Source organism: Phyllobates terribilis, unplaced genomic scaffold, assembly GCF_046119375.1.
Source record: "Phyllobates terribilis strain yellow unplaced genomic scaffold, ASM4611937v1 Scaffold_2__4_contigs__length_985480577, whole genome shotgun sequence".
NCBI lineage: Eukaryota > Metazoa > Chordata > Amphibia > Anura > Dendrobatidae > Phyllobates > Phyllobates terribilis.
Window position 1 is genome coordinate 243,690,983 of NW_027362762.1, and position 26,227 is coordinate 243,717,209.

Consider the following 26,227-nt stretch of genomic DNA (forward strand, 5'->3'; position numbering starts at 1 on the left):
AATAATAAATTCTCCAGATGTCAGTTTGGATCACAGACACAAAAATCATCCAGAGCTTACACAGTATATGCTAGCACTGTACTCCTAATTATCTGGCCAAGTGAATGTACAAAAAAAAGGCAAAATAATGTTAACTATACAAAAGAGATAAATATCTGAACGATGGATGGATGGATAGAATAGATACATGATAGACAAAAGATGGTATATAGATAGAATAGATGATAGATAGGTGTGTGTATATATATATATATATATATATATATATAATAGAATAGATAGATAGAAGATGGTAGATAGATAGATAGATAGATAGAGAGAAGATGGTAGACAGATAGGTCGATACATGATAGATAGACAGAAGATGGTAGATAGACATATAGATAGATAGACAGAAGGTGGTAGATAGACATATAGATAGAAAGACAGAAGGTGGTAGATAGATAGATAGATAGAAGATGATAGACAGATACATGATAGATAGACAGAAGATGGTAGATAGATGGAATAGATGATAGATAAATAGATAATAGAATAGATAGATGATAGATAGACAGACGATGGTAGATAGATATATAGATAGATAGACAGAAGGTGGTAGATAGAAAGACAGAAAGAATAGCTGGATGATAGACAGAATAGGCAGATAGATAAATAGATAATAGATAGATAGATAATAGTTATAGATAGATAGATGATACATAGACAAAAGATGATAGATAATAGTTAGATAGATATTTTAATTCTAAAGTGATATTTTAAGGGAAATATATAAGAGAATTCACAAAAAAGATGTGCAAAAAAATCTTCTGTTGAGTGCTTCTCACTTTAATGTATTATGTTGTACTCATTCTAGGTATTTCAGTATAGATGGCAAAGGGGCTTAACATTAATCCTAGAGGTTGTAAAATCTATAACCTATTAGGAATGTTCGAGGTTTGTAGCAAATTAACATGACATGCTATGTGGAGAAACAAAAGACATTTTCTGATCACTATTTTTTTTTAACAAATTTCTATGGTATATAACAGTATCCATTTGTCCACTTGAGGGTGCCAGAGACTAATACATAGTTTATAAAACTTGAAATCATGTCTCTATATAGAGGAGCTATTCATTGAAATGGTTACACTACTCCCCAGTGACCTCTAAAATGTAGGAAAATTTACCATAGTGATATATTATTTCCTAGATTAATTTGCCTGCTGTAAATTATGATAATTTCGAGCAATGTTTTTGTGACTAAATTTACAGCATGTTTAAATATAGTACAGCGAGTACTAGGCAAAATGTAAATGATTTAAAAAACTTGGAATGAAAACCTATCCTTAGCTTTTGCATGCATATTATAGTCATAATGCACTGTATAACAAGGGACATGCAGAGGGAGAATAGAATGCAGATTTCTTGCAGTGTAAAAGTGAGGCTGTGTGCCCACGATGATTTTTTTAAGCGTTTCCGCAGCGGCAAAAAGGCTGCAGAAACACTTAAAAAATGCATGGTAGAAGGCCTGCCATGTTCCCCAATGATAATCCGCATGTGCTGTGCACATGCTGCGAAATTTTCCCTGCGGATTATCATTGCGGAAAAAAACGCAGCACTACCAATTATTTTGCGGAAGTGCTGCGTTTTCGCCACCATTGACTTGCATTAGAACGCATGGATTACCCATCACTAGATGAGCACATGCGGAATACATGCATTCAATGTGCGTATGGTACCCAGGTCTAGAGGAGAGGAGACACTCCTCCCGACCCGGGTACCATAGAAAACTGTAAAAAAAAGAATAAAATAAAAAATAAATATTATACTTACCTTCTGGCGGCCCCCGTGCGCTCGTCCTCTAATGCCGGCAGATCGCGATGGACTGGGGGACCTGCGCTGACGTCATAGTCATGTGACGGGTCACGTGACGCTGACATCGGCAGGTCCTTCAATGTACCGCGATCTGCCGGCATGAGAGGATGAGAGGATGAGGATGAGAGTGAAGCAAGTCTCCGGGGGCAATCGGAAGGCAAGTATAGATTTTTTATTTTTTAAATATTCTCTACGGTCACACTATATAAATCCATGCCGTTTGCATGGATTTATATAGTGTGACCAAGTTGACAAGCACTTTCCAAGTGATGCTAAAATCGCTTGGAAAGCGCTTGTCAACCCGCATGGGGAAATGCAAGTGATGAACGCTTCACATCCGCAAGTCCCTGTCAGGAAAACGCATGTACAATCCGCATGCGTTTTTTTCTGCCTGGGAGATGCAGAAACGCTCAGGAAAAATCCGGAGCATTTCTGCATCGTGGGCAAGAAACTTATTTGTATAGCTATATTATAGTTAATTTGGTGCTTCTTTCCCTCTAGTATGAGTTAGGTTCAGTAGCTCTCCAACTCGCATATGACTTATTGTACCAATTATTGTTTGTGTACTTTTTTTGGTCATTCAAGTGGACATTTGGATGCAAGAATAAATAATACATTTGGTATCCAAATATCTTTTCTCTTCACCTACAAGTATCAAAACTGTCATTTCAATTTAATTTCACTATTGATGAAACTGAAAGAAGTTTGCGATGAATGTGAATTAAGCAGAAAATCACACAAAAGCTCCTCGCAGTTCAAAAACAAAGGAAAAGAAAAAAATCTAAGAACAATAAATTGCTATAAGGAGACAGAGAAGTACATTCAGAGACGACAGATTAAGCAAGCAGGACCAATGACATCACTCAGTGAAAGTAATGTATTAAACAGCAGTAACACAGGCAACGATTGTCTGGCTGTAATAAAACACTTTGCTCTAAATCAGTCAATGAGCACACAAATCCACAAGATGTCACTAGTGCAAAGTAAATGAAATTGCTGATTGCAGCTAAACTTTGCATTTTGCTAATATTTTGGGGCTGGAAATGACATATATCTTTCGTTTGCATGAAGGTGCATTAAATTCAAGTATCACAAATAACTCTCGGGTCTCGAATGTAAAAAAAAGTTTACATAAATATTTTAACTATCGCATAAACTTTATGAGTATCATTTTATGCATTTCTCCCATAAAGTTAGTTTTTTCTTCTTAAAGCTTTCCTCCGATTACTGCTTTTGCAGAGTCTCCTGTCAGAAGTTAAAACCTGATGGTGGGAGATGCAAGTGAGAGAATCAGAAATGTGGTCACCTATGCAATCAATTGGCATCAGAAGTTAGACCTGCTTAGCAGCTTTTTTTACCAGGGGCTTCCATTTTTGTTGAGTTGTAAACAAAGGTGCACAAAAAATGGCACAAGTTGGGTTGGGTTTAACACAAGACCAGTCTTTCCTTAGCAACTTGGCTAAAGAGGCAATATTTCCACATAGAAGTTAATAATTGATCACTTTCAAATAGTGACTCAGTCACTTGAAGACTATGGTAGATAAATGCTCATAAATGACCTTATGGACAAGTAACAGTGGTGGTCCCTCTGGCATCTGTATGCAGTTTTTCATATGTGTTCTTAGCCTCAATGCTTCAGGGGTATCTGAGCTATAAATCTAGCAGCGATTCCTCACGGTCTCCTCATGTCACCCTCAGTTGCTGCTCCCTCACTCACTCTCCAAACTTCCAACTCCATAAAACAGTTGTCCACTATTCAGACAAACCCTTTCTTAATTACAGTATTCCCTATGTAATATAATTACACCTTACACTAGCCTTCCAAAATTGGCATACTTTGTCAGACTGGGGTGCCAAGGACCCACCAGTATCCAACTCCAGAGCCCCACTTTTCAGCTACATGCAAATGTGACATTATCCTCAATCACACATTTATATAATAATGAACTGGGTAGATTGTTAATTGAATAAGATCTGCCTTTGTCTGTACATCGTGATTCAAGTATATTGTGCCAAGTACTGCTTATATAAGAGGGTGGTGACCCACTCCTGCACAGGGGCCAATAGAAGGATTCTCCTCTTCTCCTGTTAGCCAGTCCATGGCAGTTGGCGTAGCTCCAGCACAATTGGCACCTGATCTTCCGTGGCTCACATGCAATTATTGGCCGTTATTGAGCTACTGTATTACTTCCTTCAGATGAACCTTGGTGGTGTGAGCACTGCAGCCCATTAATGTTATGAGAACCATGGGAGTTCCGGTGCTGATATTGCTGGAACAGGAAGTGAGTTATTTTACAAGGGCACAATATTAAAAGGGTTTATCTAAACAGTGGACAACTTCTTTAAGGAAGGAAGGACTGTTTTCTGAAAAAAAGTATTTTATGGATGCATTCCAGGTGCTCTCCCCTGCAGAACTGTGCCCTTGCGTGGTCCTGAACCAATCAATATAACCTTCCCACCCATGCTAGTGCCTTTAGGGGAGTTTTCCAGAGACACATGGGTTGGAGTAACAGCCTAATTTTCCTAGAAACCAACATCTCTTTGAATAAATTGAAAACACACAAACTACAATCACCACTCACAGTACTACATGCAGCGGCTGTAAGTACACCCTGACACTTTGACTGACAGCTGGCTCTGCAGAGCATATGCAGAGTTGTGTCATGCTCACAGTGCTGTGACTATGCTGACACACCTGTAGGACTGAAAGCCGACAAATACATGGAGAAATAAAGTTAATTTTCTCCTGTGTGCTACACTTTCAGTATAACGGCCGGGCACCTTCCTAACTCTATTAACCTGCTGATTAACACTATTTTTGCAGGTTAAAACCCTTATAAGAAGTTATAGAGTGATGGGGTGTGTGACAGAGCATTCAGTGACAGCAGACCAATGAACAATCCAAAAACCTTTATAGCATCACTTGGAGAATATTCCACCAAACATAGATATAATACCCAAGAGTCTGTAACATGACACCAGGAACAAAATCAGGAGCGCTAGTTGATAATCGAATGCCAAGGAAAATAAAACATTGGACCGTAGAATAGCTCCTCAAATTTGGCAGGGTGGTTAAAAGACAACACAATGCCATGCGGCTGATGTTCTCCAGTCTCTAATAATCCAAGTAGTGACACCAAGTTCTGGCTGCAGCAGCAGATTCTAGCCCTTACAAGACTCAGCATCAACAATCAAAACCCAAACATGTGTTTTTCCCTCTTGGGATCATCCCCCTGGTTTGGCAGAGATACTCATACTCTACTTCCTTAAACACCTGTTGCATTACATTCAAAGAGTGAACTAAGGTCTCTGGCTAATCTGTAAAAATGTGTATCAGGGAGGCCCCCTTCAGAGAGGAACAGAAACACACATGCCCCAGACCAGATGCAAGTCAGGAAATGACAATAGAGGCCTAATTACATTATGCTCTATGGTAGGGTTCCCCAACTCCAGTCCTCAAGGCCCGCCAACAGGTCATGTTTTCAGGATTTCCTTAGTATTGCACAGGTGATAATTCCATCACCTGTGCAATACTAAGGAAATCCTGAAATCATGATCTGTTGGTGGGCCTTGAGGACTGGAGTTGGGGAACACTGCTCTATGGGGCCCCTTTACATTATGGTCCATGGAAGTTGACTGGGGTGACACTTGTTACAGACATGTTCCCTTTAATGAAGATGGCAAATGTTGTCTTATGGAAGACTGATTGGGTGAGCTTCCTGATTGGATGAGCATGGGAATACATGGAATTTTAGGGCATTGCTTGAGTTTTGTGATTTCATCTTTCTAGATCCAACTTCCTGCTCCTGTGAACCATCTTCGCTGACTATTCCTACAGCTTATAGCATTTACTACTACTTTGCATTTATCTTTTTAATCCAGTCTTCCTGGTGACCTTTGTGCACAGCTTCACTGCTCCCCTCTTGTTTTCTTCAGTTCATTTACTAACAACAGTGCTTCACTAGTATCATGAGAGGAATACAATAGCATGATAACATGGCATTTTCACCCCTGCAAAAATGCTTATAGCATTGCAAGGAACTAATGCCTCAACTCAATGCACCTTTGTTAGCCAAACATGAGCCTACCACTATGGTGAGATGGGCTTCTTAGTCTGACAAGTGGCATCCACATCCACATGTCAAATGCATTGGTTGACACTGGTAGCATCAGTAACTCAATACTTATAGCCTCTTCCTTGATCATTAGCTAATGATCATTTTTGTCTGCAACCTGAAGTTAATGTAAACTAATTTGCTTTTTTTATTCTTCATAGCCCCATTCTGTGGGAATTATTGTAGCTCTGAGCTCATAAATTCTAACCAATGTTATTTTCTATATGTCAGATTTGTTAAGAACATTGCAAGAAAGTTTAAGTGCATGTACTAGACTACAACAGAGCACAATAAATAACCATACCAAAGCACTGGTGAACTGTGACAGCAATGATTTAAAAGAATGTATTAAAGAGGAACCAAGTGAAAAAAGGCATAAAAGTCAGAGATGAATGCTGGGCTCGTATCCAAGTGCCGCTTCTTCTCTCAGAATAGTCACAGTTTAGGCAGGTAATGCAAAATGAAATACATCTCATGAAATATGATATTATTCTAACATCAGAGACCATATATAATGCTACTTACTGTGCTGCGCTGTGTAATATATTTCAGTATTTATTGTGCAATGATAGGACTGAGTATATGGATTGAAAGTCTCATTACTCTGGCTGAAGAGGATGAATCCATTTACATCAACTATGGCAAAAATTTTTTGTAATGACAAATAATTGGATATAATTATTTGCATTACATTTTGCGAAGTTTAAATAATTGTTGAAAAATACATTCTGATATTGCACAAACTATTCTATATAAAAAAGTATAGCGAATATATTGCAAAACAACCATAGCATGAAACTGCATAGTATGAAACTGCAAGAATTAAATTTATGGTGCACTGATGTAACACATTTTTTATGCTATCCAATATAGCATCAGATACCATGTTGCCCCAAACACAGACTGTGCTCAACATCACTTTATAGATGGTGTACAGTGAAACCATTGTATATTATTTATTGACAAAGGCAGGAGAATCAACAATTAAATCCAGTGATTTACAGCTGATATCTATTCTAAATCTCAGTGCCAGAATACAAATTAGGCATAGTAGGCACTACTTGTTTTTTGGGGCCCCTGCACAAAGAATAAAATATAATAATGATTTGATATTGAAAGAAATTTACAATGAGCATGTTGGCCCAACCGGCTGACATTGAAGGCCATCTGAAGCAATGGGGCTCCGATGTGAACATTACAGCAAGGGGCAGTGAAATGATGTTTCAGCTGTTGTTGAGTATATTTGAGAATTCATGAGTAGCAGAAGGTGACATCTATGCGATCAGATGTGGCAACTGTATGATTGACCAGAGCAGGGAGTAGGAGTAGGGACGAGGTATGTGACCGCGAGTTCTCACCGACTCTAGATCAGTGTTGAGCCACCCCCGTAGTGTTCGAGTTCAGTTCGGTTTGTCAAACACCCGTATGTTCGCCGAACTGTTCATCGAACTGTTCGTCGAACACCTTCGAACACCGTTAAAACCAATGGCAGTCAAACAAAAACACATAGAAACACATAGAAAACACATAGAAAACACTTCAAAGGTGTCCAAAAGCTGACAAACTGCTCAGAAGACACAACTAACACATGGAAAAGTGACAAGAACATATAGTCATGCGAAAAGAAAAGAGGTGGAGGAGTAAAAGGAGGGGGAGACAGAGATATAGGCATGTCATGCCCTTCTAAAACCAAAAAAGAGCGAAACCGACATGGCCAGTCTGTTCCTGCCCGTGCGATCTCCGTGTCACCGGGTTTGTGCCAGAGCTGCGGTGGACCCTGACGGCTAGCCCCCCTCTCCCAATACTGGTGCCTGTCCACTGGTGGGTCGAGCGAGCCCCCCTGCGGTGGAGGCAGGTCTAATCTTTTTAATTTAAATTGTCTCTCTAATTTGAATGAGTACACTTTAAATCCTTTTACATGGATCTATTGGAGGGCAAGTCTCATGCCAGCAGCCACGGTAATTCCAGCTCCCGTAGCGTCCACTAAAGCTGCTGCAGTTAAAAAGGTTTTATAAGGATCGAGCTTGGCGGTCCACCGCAAGGCATCCTACCGCCAGTCCCAGCCCCTGTGCCTTGGGGTGCCTCCCCGATGCTCTTCACTGAGTGTCGCGGGAGCCCGAACCATTTCCTTTGAAAAAATTAAGTGTCCAAACTACAGGTGGTGTAGATTGCTTAACAGCTGGGTTAATCCGCTGACTAGCAGACACTGCTACTAGGCCCAAAGTATTGCTTGGGATAGATGCAGTTAAAAATATGAAATTAGATACTCTCGTTGGATGCTGAGAAAGCATTCCATAGAGTATCCTGGCACGCCATATATTATTCTCTTAAAAAGCTTGGGGTAGGGGACCCTTTTATAGTCAAAATCATGGCCCTGTATCGCAATCCATCAGCTAGGCTGAAGATAAATGGAACATTATCATCACCTTTCATAATCACCAATGGGACAAGGCAGGGATGTCCTCTGTCCCCTCTCTTATACATCCTAGTAATGGAGCACCTGCTCTCATCAATTCACGATAACCCCAATATTAGGGGGATTGAGGTGGGAGGCACCGAGTACAAGTGCTCTGCATTTGCTGATGATGTCCTAGTATATATCACTCAACCACATATATCTATCACTGCTGTTATGGCTGAAATAGATCACTTTGGTAAATGGTCAAATTTTAAAATCAATGCAGCGAAGTCTGAAGCCCTCAATGTCTCCCTCCCCAAATCCATACAGGATTCCATCCAGTCCAACTTTCTCTTTGTCTGGCCCTCACAGGGTATCAAATACTTAGGAATTTGTATTCATAGAGACCTCTCCCATCTATTTTATCTTAATTTTGGGCCCTTTATTGAACAACTCCATAGAGATCTTACTTCTTGGATGATGAAGGATTTTTCCTGGTTCGGCAGAATAAATATACTAAAAATGAACGTCCTACCTAAACTCTTATACCTCTTCCAAACCATTTCCGTGGTAATTCCCTCAAATTTTTGGAAAAGACTACACAGTAGCTTTTGCACATTTATCTGGGCAAGAGGGCGTCCACGCATTCGGGGGGATGTTCTGATCAGACACAAACAAAAGGGGGGCCTTAGCCTTCCGGATTGTAGAAGGTATTACATGGCAGCAGTACACGCTAGAATCCTGGACTTCTTCCATCATTCGGAGGGGAAATTGTGGGTCAAAAAAACTCAATCCTTTTGTCCTAAAGCTCTTACCACTCTCCTATGGTGCGCCCATTTAATTGCCCCCTCTCTTGGCCTCACGTCATATAGTACTTATGCCACTGTTTTGGCTTTGAGATCCCCCAAAAAAAAGATTATCCTTAATCGACGCCCAGGACCCCTTGCTCCCGATTTCAGATAATCCAGATTTCCCACCAGGACTATCTGCAAATAGATTTCAAATAAATCCCATCCGATATTACTTTCTCATGTCATCTCCAATACTTCGCTGCTCCCCCTCAATGACTTGTTACAGGGAAGAGCCACTTCCCCGAAGGCTAATTTTGAATATAGCCAGTTACAACACTTCTATTCAACTGTGAAGAAGCGCACACATCTTCATAGAGATCTCACAAACTTTGAAAAATTGAGCCTATCATTGTCACCCCCTACACACTTCATTTCCCTACTGTATAATCTCCTCATTGCCCAGGTAACTGACAATAGGCCAGGATTCTGCGGTGCATGGGAAAGGGAACTGGGGAAGTCCTTCTCTGACTCACAATGGGATAAATGTTTCTTCCTAACACATAAAACCTCAATAGGGTCCAAAGCTCAGGAAACCTCCTTCAAAATTATCTCTAGATGGTACCGGGTACCAGCAGTCCTTCATAGATGGTATCCAGTGGCCTCAGATAGATGTTGGAGATGTGGGGAGGGGGAAGGGACAATGTCACACATATGGTGGGCATGCCGTATAATAAATGCATTTTGGGCAAAGGTGGTTCCAATGATTGAGAAAATAACTGGTTTGACTATCCCTAATATGCCAGAAGCCCTCCTTTTATCAATGTTACCAATAAGTAAACGTAGTTATAAAAGGTCATCTATAGGCTACCTAATACAGGCGGCTAAGAATGTCATTCCACGACACTGGAAAAGCAGAGACCCACCCACTGTGGAGGAATGGTTTGCAGAGATCTCCCTCCTTAATAGGATGGAGCATCTGATTGCCATCTCACCAGCTGATTTTGATAGATACTGTGTGATTTGGAGGGATTGGATTGATTTCTAAAACTCTGACGCCTACCATCTAGCCCCCAACTAAAGTTATCCGTGATGTCGGCACAACAATGATCATAATCGCACTCTATTGATTGGTGGTCTGCCGTGGTCCGCTCCCTCTCTCTCTATCTTTCATAAGGAAAAATACATGCTTGATCTGGATATTGATGGAAAACCCTCCCTGTACCCCCCAATGGACTGTCGTTATGCATAGATTTATAGTTATACTACCCCTTTTACTATGCATATTGTATTTTCTTGTACTTTTTCAACACAAAAATAAAAAAAAACTTGAATTTGAAAAAAAAAATTGTAATTAGATCTACAGGCGGTGGCTACTCCGCTGACTAGCAGACACTGAATCTTTGGAGCAGACCTCTGATTCCCAGGCTATAGTATGAGTAAACAGTTCTTCAGACTCAACCATCTGTGTTACCCCAAGCCATAGTGTATGTAGTTTCTTACGGTTAAAAGGGGGGAGAGACCCGACCCACCTGGAATTGACGATGGCAACGTCATGTGAAACACAGCAAGGGGACTCCAAAAAGAGTCTCCATTTTTTCCCAAAATTGTGGCACAGACACCACTTAAGTGGCATCAATTGTCTCAGAGTTGCTTAAAATGGTTGGTGAGGTGATTTTCCAAAATCCTCAAGCTTTTAGTCTCCCCAGAATGACACATGTGGGGCAGATGGTGGTTGTCCCAGCCCGCTAGGCTGCATTGTAGCACAGTGAGATTCACACTGCAACTTATGCTTCATATCCGTGTGACGGTTCATGCATGAAGTACTCAAACTATGGATTTTTTGGCCTCTACTTAGCTTTTGGTGACAAATGTTACAGATAACATGAGTTAGGTCATCCTTATCAATCTGAAAAAATGCACAGGCTATACAAGATTTAAAGCCCATGCGACTCTGCTACTAGCAATACTATCAAATGATTGGCTGGGTTAGATGCAGAGCGTCTGGGTTTGGTTGGGGGTCCCCACAGTCTGCCTAGGCTAGATGCAGATAAAAATTATTATTAGATACACAGGCGGTGCAGCTTGTTTCACAGCTGGGCTAATATGCCCAAAGTATTGGTAGACTCTATACTAAATAAGGAAGGATTCACTGACTGTGGTGGCCCCACCGTGGGCCGTGGCGATTAGTGGAGATTTGGTTGAAGATTATAGGAGAAAGCTCTTTAATAGAGAAAGTTGGTGGATTTATACTTTTAAATACATGTGTACCAACGGGTTTAAACATCAGACATGATTTGATGTATCATTATGAATGATCATTTATAGATTATTATTATATACAGTACAGACTAAAAGTTTGGACACACCTTCTCATTTAAAGATTTTTCTGTATTTTCATGACTATGAAAATTGTACATTCACACTGAAGGCATCAAAACTATGAATTAACACATGTGGAATTATATACTTAACAAAAAAGTGTGAAACAAATGAAAATATGTCTTATATTCTAGGTTCTTGAAAGAAGCCACCTTTTGCTTTGATGACTGCTTTGCACACTCTTCACATTCTCTTGATGAGCTTCAAGTGGTAGTAACCGGAAATGGTCTTCCAACAATCTTGAAGGAATTCCCAAAGATGCTTAGCACTTGTTGGCCCTTTTGCCTTCACTCTGCGGTCCAGCTCACCCCAAACCATCTCGATTGGGTTCAGGTCTGGTGACTGTGGAGGCCAGGTCATCTGGCATAGCACCCCATCACTCTCTTTCTTGGTCAAATAGCCCTTACACAGCCTGGAGGTGTGTTTGGGGTCATTGTCCTGTTGAAAAATAAATGATGGTCCAACGCAAAACCGGATGGAATAGCATGCCGCTGCAAGATGCTGTGGTAGCCATGCTGGCACAGTATGCCTTCAATTTTGAATAAATCCCCAACAGTGTCACCAGCAAATCACTCCCACACCATCACACCTCCTCCTCCATGCTTCATAGTGGGAACCAGGCATGTAGAGTCCATCTGTTCACCTTTTCTGCGTCGCACAATTACACGGTTGTTGGAACCAAAGATTTCAAATTTGGACTCATCAGACCAAAGCACAGATTTCCACTGGGCTAATGTCCATTCCTTGTGTTCTTTAGCCCAAACAAGTCTCTTCTGCTTATTGCCTGTCCTTAGCAGTGGTTTCCTAGCAGCTATTTTACCACGAAGGCCTGCTGCACAAAGTCTCCTCTTAACAGTTGTTGAAGAGATGTGTCTGCTGCTAGAACTCTGTGTGGCATTGATCTGGTCTCTAATCTGAGCTGCTGTTAACCTGCAATTTCTGAGGCTGGTGACTCGGATAAACTTATCCTCAGAAGCAGAGGTGACTCTTGGTCTTCCTTTCCTGGGGCGGTCCTCATGTGAGCCAGTTTCTTTGTAGCGCTTGATGGTTTTTGCAACTGCACTTGGAGACACTTTCAAAGTTTTCCCAATTCTTCAGACTGACTGACCTTAATTTCTTAAAGTAATGATGGCCACTCATTTTTCTTTACTTAGCTGCTTTTTTCTTGCCATAATACAAATTCTAACAGACTATTCAGCTGTGTATCCACCAGACTTCTGCACAACACAATTGATGGTCCCAACCCCATTTATAAGGCAAGAAATCACACTTATTAAACCTGACAGGGCACACCTGTGAAGTGAAAACCATTTCCGGTGACTACCACTTGAAGCTCATCAAGAGAATGCCAAGAGTGTGCAAAGCAGTCATCAAAGCATAAGGTGGCTACTTTGAAGAACCTAGAATATGACATATTTTCAGTTGTTTCACACTTTTTTGTTAAGTATATAATTCCACATGTGTTAATTCATAGTTTTGATGCCTTCAGTGTGAATGTACAATTTTCATATTCATGAAAATACAGAAAAATCTTTAAATGAGAAAGTGTGTTCAAACTTTTGGTCTGTACTGTATATGTTCCTTTTTTCTCCTTTTCTTTTTCTTTTGGATTATTTACATTTATATGCATTGTTTCTATGCTATACGATTTTAACATGGTATGTGTGTTTAAATTTCTGATTAACTCAGCCTTGAGCAGGTGCATAGCAGGACATGACATATAAATACCACTTCCTTGCTGTTTTTTTGCTATGCAATGATTAAGAACCTGTAGTTCGAAACGTGTTTGCTGTTCTTCTCCAAGGTGGACTTTTAAAATATTTTTTGTATGACCTAATAAAAAGAGGATTTTAGAAGATTTGTTCAGCTGGATCTTCCTGGTTCCTCATGTTCATCTGGTAGCACTCCTGGCTCCGTGCTGTTGATCTTCTAGGTGGGTGAGCTGATTTTTTCCTTTCTTTTTCTGCCATGTGGCGATTGGTCATCCACTTTCGCAGCCCCTTACTCAACGAAATCACAAACATCTCCCGTCGGTTTGGAGTCCCATTATGCCTAACCAAAAACATATGCCCCACAACTAAAAAAAATCGTTCTTAGGCATTGAAATCGACACCACAGCAAGGTTGTTCCACCTCCCATGGGAAAAAATACCAAAACATTACACCTGATCTAGGTTTTTTCCACAGTATGGAAAGTAACACTACAGTAGATGCAAGTATTACTAGTAGAGATGAGCGGTGTTCGACTAGAACTGTTCGCAAATCTCAAATTCGAGCTGTTTTGGGCGGTGTTCGAGTTGTTCAACGAACCCAAACGATTTGCAAAAAATTCGGCTGTTCGAGGTTATGTTCGATAACTGTTCGTGCACCAAAAGCGTGTCCTGCATGTCTGGTGCTATTTAGAGCACCAATCATGCAGGGATTGTCTGCCACTCACTGTAATGCCACAGCCATGGTGGTTGTGGCATTACAGTGATTGCCCAAATCGATGGGAACAGTGCCAACAGTGAAACATGAAAAGTCGGCAATTCAGCAGCGGCATACACCGGTACCCGACAATTTAGAACCGAAAGAATAGAGCTTCACACATAGATTAGATAGATATAAACATGTCAGCCACATATATACGAAGTACAGTGAAAGTGCTGCTTACTGTACTTGTCATTTAGCGTAAAGGATTTATCAAAAAAAATAATAGTGTTTTCATGCACCGTCTCTTTAAAAAAGCCGGCCGGCAATTCAGCAGCGGTACCCGACAATTTAGAATAGAAGGAATAGAGAATCACACATAGATTAGATAGATAGAAACATGTCAGTCACATATATATGAAGTACAGTGACAGTGTTGATTACTGTACTTGTCATTTAGTGTAAAGGATTTATCAAAAAAAATAATAGTGTTTTCATGCACCGTCTCTTTAAAAAAGCCGGCCGGCAATTCAGCATCTGTACCCAACAATTTAGAATAGAAGGAATAGAGAATCACATATAGATTAGATAGATAGAAACATGTCTGTCACATATATATGAAGTACAGTGACAGTGTTGATTACTGTACTTGTCATTTAGTGTAAAGGATTTATTAAAAAAAATAATAGTGTTTTCATGCACCGTCTCTTTAAGAAAGCCGGCCGGCAATTCAGCATCTGTACCCGACAATTTATAACAGACAGAATAGAGCTTCACACATAGATTAGATAGATAGAAACATGTCAGTCACATATATATGAAGTACAGTGATAGTGTTGGTTACTGTACTTGTCATTCAGTATTAAAATAAAGGATTTATTATTAAAAAAAATTGGCGTGGGGTTCCCCTTAATTTTAGGCTCTAGCGGAGGTTAAGCAGACAGCTGGGGCAGATGTTTGAAGCCTGGGAAGGGGGTAATACCCACGGAGCTTCCCAGGCTACTAATATCAGCCCCCAGCTGAATACATAGCCTTTACTAGCTATTAAAATGGGGGACCCCCCCAAAAAAATGACGTGGGGTCCCCCCTAATTTAATAGCTAGCAAAGGCTAGGCAGACAGCTGGGGGCTGATATTAATAGCCCAGGAAGGGAGCCATGAATATTGGCCCCCTCCCAGGCTAGAAACACCAGCCGTCAGCCGCCCCAGAAATGGCGCATTCATAGGATGCGCCAATTCTGGCACTTAGCCTCACTCTTCCACGCTGCCCTGTAGCGGTGGCAGGGGGTAATAGGGCTGGGGTTGATGTCAGCTTATAATGCCAGCTGACATCAAGCCCAGGTTAGTAATGGAGAGGCGTCTATAAGACACCCCCATTACTAACCCCATAGTCAAAGTTAAAAAAAACACAAACACCCAGAATAAAGTCCTTTAATTGAAATAAAGACACAATTCTTTATTGATCTAAATTAAACCATACTTACCGTCACGCCCATTCCAGCTGAAGCCAACGATCTCCTGTAATAAAAATAAAATAATAAAGCAACCTCATCCTTACCTTTCCATGGTTCCCACGACAGCTTCAGCTCTGCTACATCGAGATGACAGGCTCGACCGCAGCAGAATGCCGCCATCCAGCCTGTCATCCCGCAGACACTGAGAAGAGCAGGCATGCTTCCGCTCCACATTGTCTCTCTGTGACGGCATAAAGATGAGCCGAGGTCATGTCCAATGAACTCGGCTCACCTCATGCACGTCACTTACAGCGTGGGAGAATTCTCACGCTGAAGCGCTGAGTGCAGGAGAATTTTCCCACGCTGTCAGTGAGGTGCATGAGGTGAGCTGAGTTCATTGGACATGAGCTCACCTCATGCACGTCACTGACAGCGTGGGAGAATTCTCCTGCACTCAGCACTTCAGCGTGAGAATTTTCCCACGCTGTCAGTGACGTGCATGAGGTGAGCCGAGTTCATTGGACATGACTAGAGATGAGCGGTGTTCGACTAGAACTGTTCGCCAATCTCAAATTCGAGCTGTTTTGGGCGGTGTTCGAGTTGTTCGACGAACCCGAACGATTTGCAAAAAATTCGGCTGTTCGAGGTTATGTTCGATAACTGTTCGTGCACCAAAAGCGTGTCCTGCATGTCTGGTGCTATTTAGAGCACCAATCATGCAGGGATTGTCTGCCACTCACTGTAATGCCACAGCCATGGTGGTTGTGGCATTACAGTGATTGCCCAAATCGATGGGAACAGTGCCAACAGTGAAACATGAAAAGCCGGCAATTCAGCAGCGGCATACACCGGTACCCGACAATTTAGAACCGAAAGAATAGAGCTTCACACATAGATTAGATAGATATAAACATGTCAGCCACATATATACGAAGTACAGTGAAAGTGCTGCTTACTGTACTTGTCATTTAGCGTAAAGGATTTATCAAAAAAAATAATAGTGTTTTCATGCACCGTCTCTTTAAAAAAGCCGGCCGGCAATTCAGCAGCTGTACCCGACAATTTAGAATAGAAGGAATAGAGAATCACACATAGATTAGATAGATAGAAACATGTCAGTCACATATATATGAAGTACAGTGACAGTGTTGATTACTGTACTTGTCATTTAGTGTAAAGGATTTATCAAAAAAAATAATAGTGTTTTCATGCACCGTCTCTTTAAGAAAGCCGGCCGGCAATTCAGCATCTGTACTCGACAATTTATAACAGACAGAATAGAGCTTCACACATAGATTAGATAGATAGAAACATGTCAGTCACATATACATGAAGTACAGTGATAGTGTTGGTTACTGTACTTGTCATTTAGTATTAAAATAAAGGATTTATTATTAAAAAAAATTGGCGTGGGGTTCCCCTTAATTTTAGGCTCTAGCGGACGTTAAGCAGACAGCTGGGGCAGATGTTTGAAGCCTGGGAAGGGGGTAATACCCACGGAGCTTCCCAGGCTACTAATATCAGCCCCCAGCTGAATACATAGCCTTTACTAGCTATTAAAATGGGGGACCCCCCCAAAAAAATGACGTGGGGTCCCCCCTAATTTAATAGCTAGCAAAGGCTAGGCAGACAGCTGGGGGCTGATATTAATAGCCCAGGAAGGGAGCCATGAATATTGGCCCCCTCCCAGGCTAGAAACACCAGCCGTCAGCCGCCCCAGAAATGGCGCATTCATAGGATGCGCCAATTCTGGCACTTAGCCTCACTCTTCCACGCTGCCCTGTAGCGGTGGCAGGGGGTAATAGGGCTGGGGTTGATGTCAGCTTATAATGCCAGCTGACATCAAGCCCAGGTTAGTAATGGAGAGGCGTCTATAAGACACCCCCATTACTAACCCCATAGTCAAAGTTAAAAAAAACACAACCACCCAGAATAAAGTCCTTTAATTGAAATAAAGACACAATTCTTTATTGATCTAAATTAAACCATACTTACCGTCACGCCCATTCCAGCTGAAGCCAACGATCTCCTGTAATAAAAATAAAATAATAAAGCAACCTCATCCTTACCTTTCCATGGTTCCCACGACAGCTTCAGCTCTGCTACATCGAGATGACAGGCTCGACCGCAGCAGAATGCCGCCATCCAGCCTGTCATCCCGCAGACACTGAGAAGAGCAGGCATGCTTCCGCTCCACATTGTCTCTCTGTGACGGCATAAAGATGAGCCGAGGTCATGTCCAATGAACTCGGCTCACCTCATGCACGTCACTTACAGCGTGGGAGAATTCTCACGCTGAAGCGCTGAGTGCAGGAGAATTTTCCCACGCTGTCAGTGAGGTGCATGAGGTGAGCTGAGTTCATTGGACATGAGCTCGACTCATGCACGTCACTGACAGCGTGGGAGAATTCTCCTGCACTCAGCACTTCAGCGTGAGAATTTTCCCACGCTGTCAGTGACGTGCATGAGGTGAGCCGAGTTCATTGGACATGACTAGAGATGAGCGGTGTTCGACTAGAACTGTTCGCCAATCTCAAATTCGAGCTGTTTTGGGCGGTGTTCGAGTTGTTCGACGAACCCGAACGATTTGCAAAAAATTCGGCTGTTCGAGGTTATGTTCGATAACTGTTCGTGCACCAAAAGCGTGTCCTGCATGTCTGGTGCTATTTAGAGCACCAATCATGCAGGGATTGTCTGCCACTCACTGTAATGCCACAGCCATGGTGGTTGTGGCATTACAGTGATTGCTCAAATCGATGGGAACAGTGCCAACAGTGAAACATGAAAAGCCGGCAATTCAGCAGCGGCATACACCGGTACCCGACAATTTAGAACCGAAAGAATAGAGCTTCACACATAGATTAGATAGATATAAACATGTCAGCCACATATATACGAAGTACAGTGAAAGTGCTGCTTACTGTACTTGTCATTTAGCGTAAAGGATTTATCAAAAAAAATAATAGTGTTTTCATGCACCGTCTCTTTAAAAAAGCCGGCCGGCAATTCAGCAGCTGTACCCGACAATTTAGAATAGAAGGAATAGAGAATCACACATAGATTAGATAGATAGAAACATGTCAGTCACATATATATGAAGTACAGTGACAGTGTTGATTACTGTACTTGTCATTTAGTGTAAAGGATTTATCAAAAAAAATAATAGTGTTTTCATGCACCGTCTCTTTAAGAAAGCCGGCCGGCAATTCAGCATCTGTACTCGACAATTTATAACAGACAGAATAGAGCTTCACACATAGATTAGATAGATAGAAACATGTCAGTCACATATACATGAAGTACAGTGATAGTGTTGGTTACTGTACTTGTCATTTAGTATTAAAATAAAGGATTTATTATTAAAAAAATTGGCGTGGGGTTCCCCTTAATTTTAGGCTCTAGCGGAGGTTAAGCAGACAGCTGGGGCAGATGTTTGAAGCCTGGGAAGGGGGTAATACCCACGGAGCTTCCCAGGCTACTAATATCAGCCCCCAGCTGAATACATAGCCTTTACTAGCTATTAAAATGGGGGACCCCCCAAAAAAAATGACGTGGGGTCCCCCCTAATTTAATAGCTAGCAAAGGCTAGGCAGACAGCTGGGGGCTGATATTAATAGCCCAGGAAGGGAGCCATGAATATTGGCCCCCTCCCAGGCTAGAAACACCAGCCGTCAGCCGCCCCAGAAATGGCGCATTCATAGGATGCGCCAATTCTGGCACTTAGCCTCGCTCTTCCACGCTGCCCTGGTGCGGTGGCAGGGGGTAATAGGGCTGGGGTTGATGTCAGCTTATAATGCCAGCTGACATCAAGCCCAGGTTAGTAATGGAGAGGCGTCTATAAGACACCCCCATTACTAACCCCATAGTCAAAGTTAAAAAAAACACAAACACCCAGAATAAAGTCCTTTAATTGAAATAAAGACACAATTCTTTATTGTTCTAAATTAAACCATACTTACCGTCACGCCCATTCCAGCTGAAGCCAACGATCTCCTGTAATAAAAATAAAATAATAAAGCAACCTCATCCTTACCTTTCCATGGTTCCCACGACAGCTTCAGCTCTGCTACATCGAGATGACAGGCTGGACCGCAGCAGAACGCTGCCATCCAGCCTGTCATCCCGCAGACACTGAGAAGAGCAGGCTTGCTTGCGCTCCACATTGTCTCTCTGTGACGGCATAAAGATGAGCCGAGGTCATGTCCAATGAACTCGGCTCACCTCATGCACGTCACTTACAGCGTGGGAGAATTCTCACGCTGAAGCGCTGAGTGCAGGAGAATTTTCCCACGCTGTCAGTGAGGTGCATGAGGTGAGCTGAGTTCATTGGACATGAGCTCACCTCATGCACGTCACTGACAGCGTGGGAGAATTCTCCTGCACTCAGCACTTCAGCGTGAGAATTTTCCCACGCTGTCAGTGACGTGCATGAGGTGAGCCGAGTTCATTGGACATGACTAGAGATGAGCGGTGTTCGACTAGAACTGTTCGCCAATCTCAAATTCGAGCTGTTTTGGGTGGTGTTCGAGTTGTTCGACGAACCCGAACGATTTGCAAAAAATTCGGCTGTTCGAGGTTATGTTCGATAACTGTTCGTGCACCAAAAGCGTGTCCTGCATGTCTGGTGCTATTTAGAGCACCAATCATGCAGGGATTGTCTGCCACTCACTGTAATGCCACAGCCATGGTGGTTGTGGCATTACAGTGATTGCCCAAATCGATGGGAACAGTGCCAACAGTGAAACATGAAAAGCCGGCAATTCAGCAGCGGCATACACCGGTACCCGACAATTTAGAACGGAAAGAATAGAGCTTCACACATAGATTAGATAGATATAAACATGTCAGCCACATATATACGAAGTACAGTGAAAGTGCTGCTTACTGTACTTGTCATTTAGCGTAAAGGATTTATCAAAAAAAATAATAGTGTTTTCATGCACCGTCTCTTTAAAAAAGCCGGCCGGCAATTCAGCAGCTGTACCCGACAATTTAGAATAGAAGGAATAGAGAATCACACATAGATTAGATAGATAGAAACATGTCAGTCACATATATATGAAGTACAGTGACAGTGTTGATTACTGTACTTGTCATTTAGTGTAAAGGATTTATCAAAAAAAATAATAGTGTTTTCATGCACCGTCTCTTTAAGAAAGCCGGCCGGCAATTCAGCATCTGTACTCGACAATTTATAACAGACAGAATAGAGCTTCACACATAGATTAGATAGATAGAAACATGTCAGTCACATATACATGAAGTACAGTGATAGTGTTGGTTACTGTACTTGTCATTTAGTATTAAAATAAAGGATTTATTATTAAAAAAATTGGCGTGGGGTTCCCCTTAATTTTAGGCTCTAGCGGAGGTTAAGCAGACAGCTGGGGCAGATGTTTGAAGCCTGGGAAGGGGGTAATACCCACGGAGCTTCCCAGGCTACTAATATCAGCCCCCAGCTGAATACATAGCCTTTACTAGCTATTAAAATGGGGGACCCCCCAAAAAAAATGACGTGGGGTCCCCCCTAATTTAATAGCTAGCAAAGGCTAGGCAGACAGCTGGGGGCTGATATTAATAGCCCAGGAAGGGAGCCATGAATATTGGCCCCCTCCCAGGCTAGAAACACCAGCCGTCAGCCGCCCCAGAAATGGCGCATTCATAGGATGCGCCAATTCTGGCACTTAGCCTCGCTCTTCCACGCTGCCCTGGTGCGGTGGCAGGGGGTAATAGGGCTGGGGTTGATGTCAGCTTATAATGCCAGCTGACATCAAGCCCAGGTTAGTAATGGAGAGGCGTCTATAAGACACCCCCATTACTAACCCCATAGTCAAAGTTAAAAAAAACACAAACACCCAGAATAAAGTCCTTTAATTGAAATAAAGACACAATTCTTTATTGTTTTAAATTAAACCATACTTACCGTCACGCCCATTCCAGCTGAAGCCAACGATCTCCTGTAATAAAAATAAAATAATAAAGCAACCTCATCCTTACCTTTCCATGGTTCCCACGACAGCTTCAGCTCTGCTACATCGAGATGACAGGCTGGACCGCAGCAGAACGCTGCCATCCAGCCTGTCATCCCGCAGACACTGAGAAGAGCAGGCTTGCTTGCGCTCCACATTGTCTCTCTGTGACGGCATAAAGATGAGCCGAGGTCATGTCCAATGAACTCGGCTCACCTCATGCACGTCACTTACAGCGTGGGAGAATTCTCACGCTGAAGCGCTGAGTGCAGGAGAATTTTCCCACGCTGTCAGTGAGGTGCATGAGGTGAGCTGAGTTCATTGGACATGAGCTCACCTCATGCACGTCACTGACAGCGTGGGAGAATTCTCCTGCACTCAGCACTTCAGCGTGAGAATTTTCCCACGCTGTCAGTGACGTGCATGAGGTGAGCCGAGTTCATTGGACATGACTAGAGATGAGCGGTGTTCGACTAGAACTGTTCGCCAATCTCAAATTCGAGCTGTTTTGGGCGGTGTTCGAGTTGTTCGACGAACCCGAACGATTTGCAAAAAATTCGGCTGTTCGAGGTTATGTTCGATAACTGTTCGTGCACCAAAAGCGTGTCCTGCATGTCTGGTGCTATTTAGAGCACCAATCATGCAGGGATTGTCTGCCACTCACTGTAATGCCACAGCCATGGTGGTTGTGGCATTACAGTGATTGCCCAAATCGATGGGAACAGTGCCAACAGTGAAACATGAAAAGCCGGCAATTCAGCAGCGGCATACACCGGTACCCGACAATTTAGAACCGAAAGAATAGAGCTTCACACATAGATTAGATAGATATAAACATGTCAGCCACATATATACGAAGTACAGTGAAAGTGCTGCTTACTGTACTTGTCATTTAGCGTAAAGGATTTATCAAAAAAAATAATAGTGTTTTCATGCACCGTCTCTTTAAAAAAGCCGGCCGGCAATTCAGCAGCTGTACCCGACAATTTAGAATAGAAGGAATAGAGAATCACACATAGATTAGATAGATAGAAACATGTCAGTCACATATATATGAAGTACAGTGACAGTGTTGATTACTGTACTTGTCATTTAGTGTAAAGGATTTATCAAAAAAAATAATAGTGTTTTCATGCACCGTCTCTTTAAGAAAGCCGGCCGGCAATTCAGCATCTGTACTCGACAATTTATAACAGACAGAATAGAGCTTCACACATAGATTAGATAGATAGAAACATGTCAGTCACATATACATGAAGTACAGTGATAGTGTTGGTTACTGTACTTGTCATTTAGTATTAAAATAAAGGATTTATTATTAAAAAAATTGGCGTGGGGTTCCCCTTAATTTTAGGCTCTAGCGGAGGTTAAGCAGACAGCTGGGGCAGATGTTTGAAGCCTGGGAAGGGGGTAATACCCACGGAGCTTCCCAGGCTACTAATATCAGCCCCCAGCTGAATACATAGCCTTTACTACCTATTAAAATGGGGGACCCCCCAAAAAAAATGACGTGGGGTCCCCCCTAATTTAATAGCTAGCAAAGGCTAGGCAGACAGCTGGGGGCTGATATTAATAGCCCAGGAAGGGAGCCATGAATATTGGCCCCCTCCCAGGCTAGAAACACCAGCCGTCAGCCGCCCCAGAAATGGCGCATTCATAGGATGCGCCAATTCTGGCACTTAGCCTCGCTCTTCCACGCTGCCCTGGTGCGGTGGCAGGGGGTAATAGGGCTGGGGTTGATGTCAGCTTATAATGCCAGCTGACATCAAGCCCAGGTTAGTAATGGAGAGGCGTCTATAAGACACCCCCATTACTAACCCCATAGTCAAAGTTAAAAAAAACACAAACACCCAGAATAAAGTCCTTTAATTGAAATAAAGACACAATTCTTTATTGTTCTAAATTAAACCATACTTACCGTCACGCCCATTCCAGCTGAAGCCAACGATCTCCTGTAATAAAAATAAAATAATAAAGCAACCTCATCCTTACCTTTCCATGGTTCCCACGACAGCTTCAGCTCTGCTACATCGAGATGACAGGCTGGACCGCAGCAGAACGCTGCCATCCAGCCTGTCATCCCGCAGACACTGAGAAGAGCAGGCTTGCTTGCGCTCCACATTGTCTCTCTGTGACGGCATAAAGATGAGCCGAGGTCATGTCCAATGAACTCGGCTCACCTCATGCACGTCACTTACAGCGTGGGAGAATTCTCACGCTGAAGCGCTGAGTGCAGGAGAATTTTCCCACGCTGTCAGTGATGTGCATGAGGTGAGCTGAGTTCATTGGACATGAGCTCACCTCATGCACGTCACTGACAGCGTGGGAGAATTCTCCTGCACTCAGCACTTCAGCGTGAGAACTTTCCCACGCTGTCAGTGACGTGCATGAGGTGAGCCGAGTTCATTGGACATGACCTCGGCTCATCTGGATGCCGTCACAGCGAGACATTGAGGAGCGCAAGCATGCCTGCTCTTCTCAGTGTCTGCGGCATGACAGGCTGGATGGCGGCGTTCTGCTGCGGTCCAGCCTGTCATCTCGATGTAGCAGAGCTGAAGCTGTCGTGGGAACCATGGAAAGGTAAGGATGAGGTTGGTTTATTATTTTTCTTTTATTGCAGGAGATCGTTGGCTTCAGCTGGAATGGGCGTGATGGTAAGTATAGTTTAATTTAGAACAATAAAGAATTGTGTGTTTATTTCAATTAAAGGACTTTATTCTGGGTGTTGTGTTTTTTTTAAATACTTTACTAGAAATTCATGGCGGTCATGTCTAATACTGGCGTGACCCCATGAATTTTGGGCTTGGGGCCAGCTGATAATACCAAGCTGGCCCTAACCCCTTTATTACCCAGTGAGCCACCGCACCAAGGCCCTGGATGAGTTGGGTACAGCGCCAGAAGATGGCGCTTCTATGAACGCGCCATTTTTCGGGGTGGCTGCGGACTGCAATTTGCAGCGGGGGGGGCCCAGAAAGCTTGGGCCTCCCTGCGCTGCAGATTCCAGCCCCCAGCTGCCTAGTTGTACCTGGCTGGACACAAAAATAGGGCGAAGCCCCACGTATTTTTTTTTTAATTATTTCATGAAATTCATGAAATAATTAAGAAAAAAAGGCCTTCCCTATATTGTTGTGTCCGGCCAGGTACAAATAGTCAGCTGGTGGTTGGGGGCAGCCCGTTCCTGCCTGCTGTACCTGGCTGGACACAAATATAGTGCGAAGCCCCACTTCAATTTTTTTTAATTATTTCATGAAATTCATGAAATAATTAAGAAAAAAAGGCCTTCCCTATATTGTTGTGTCCGGCCCGGTACAAATAGGCAGCTGGTGGTTGGGGCAGCCCATTCCTGCCTGCTGTACCTGGCTGGACACAAATATAGTGCGAAGCCCCACTTCAATTTTTTTAAATTATTTCAGGAAATTCATGAAATAATTAAAAAAATATTGACGTGGGGCTTCGCACTATATTTGTGTCCAGTCAGGTGCAGCAGGCAGGAACGGGCTGCCCCCAACCACCAGCTGCCTATTTGTACCTGGCCGGACACAACAATATAGGGAAGCCCTTTTTTTCTTAATTATTTCATGAAATAATTTAAAGAAAATTGACGTGGGGCTTCGCCCTGTTTTTGTGTCCAGCCAGGTACAACTAGGCAGCTGGGGGCTGGAATCCGCAGCGCAGGGAGGCCCAAGCTTTCTGGGCCACCCCCGCTGCAAATTGCAGTCCGCAGCCACCCCGGAAAATGGCGCGTTCATAGAAGCGCCATCTTCTGGCGCTGTACCCAACTCATCCAGGGCCCTGATGCGGTGGCTCACTGGGTAATAAAGGGGTTAGGGCCAGCTTGGCATTATCAGCTGGCCCTAAGCCCGAAATTCATGGGGTCACGCCAATATTAGACATGACCACCATGAATTTCTAGTAAAGTATTTAAAAAAAACACAACACCCAGAAAAAAGTCCTTTAATTGAAATAAACACACAATTCTTTATTGTTCTAAATTAAACCATACTTACCATCACGCCCATTCCAGCTGAAGCCAACGATCTCCTGAAATAAAAGAAAAATAATAAAGCAACATCATCCTTACCTTTCCATGGTTCCCATGACAGCTTCAGCTCTGCTACATCGAGATGACAGGCTGGACCGCAGCAGAACGCTGCCATCCAGCCTGTCATCCTGCAGACACTGAGAAGCGCAGGCTTGCTTGCGCTCCACAGTGTCTCTCTGTGAGGGCATCCAGATGAGCCGAGTTAATGTCCAATGAACTCGGCTCACCTCATGCACGTCACTGACAGCGTGGGAAAATTCTCCTGCACTCAGCGCTTCAGCGTGGGAGAATTCTCACACTGAAGCGCTGAGTGCAGGAGAATTCTCCCACGCTGTCAGTGACGTGCAGGAGGTGAGCTGAGTTCATTGGACATGAGCTCACCTTATGCACGTCACTGACAGCGTGGGAAAATTCTCCTGCACTCAGCGCTTCAGCGTGGGAGAATTCTCACGCTGAAGCGCTGAGTGCAGGAGAATTCTCCCACGCTGTCAGTGACGTGCAGGAGGTGAGCTGAGTTCATTGGACATGAGCTCACCTTATGCACGTCACTGACAGCGTGGGAGAATTCTCCTGCACTCAGCGCTTCAGCGCGAGAATTTTCCCACGCTGTCAGTGACGTGCATGAGGTGCGCCGAGTTCATTGGACATGAACTCGTCTCATCTTTATGCCGTCACAGCCAGACACTGCAGAGCGCAAGCATGCCTGCGCTTCTCAGTGTCTGCGGGATGACAGGCTGGATGGCAGCGTTCTGCTGCGGTCCAGCCTGTCATCTCGATGTAGCAGAGCTGAAGCTGTCGTGGGAACCATGGAAAGG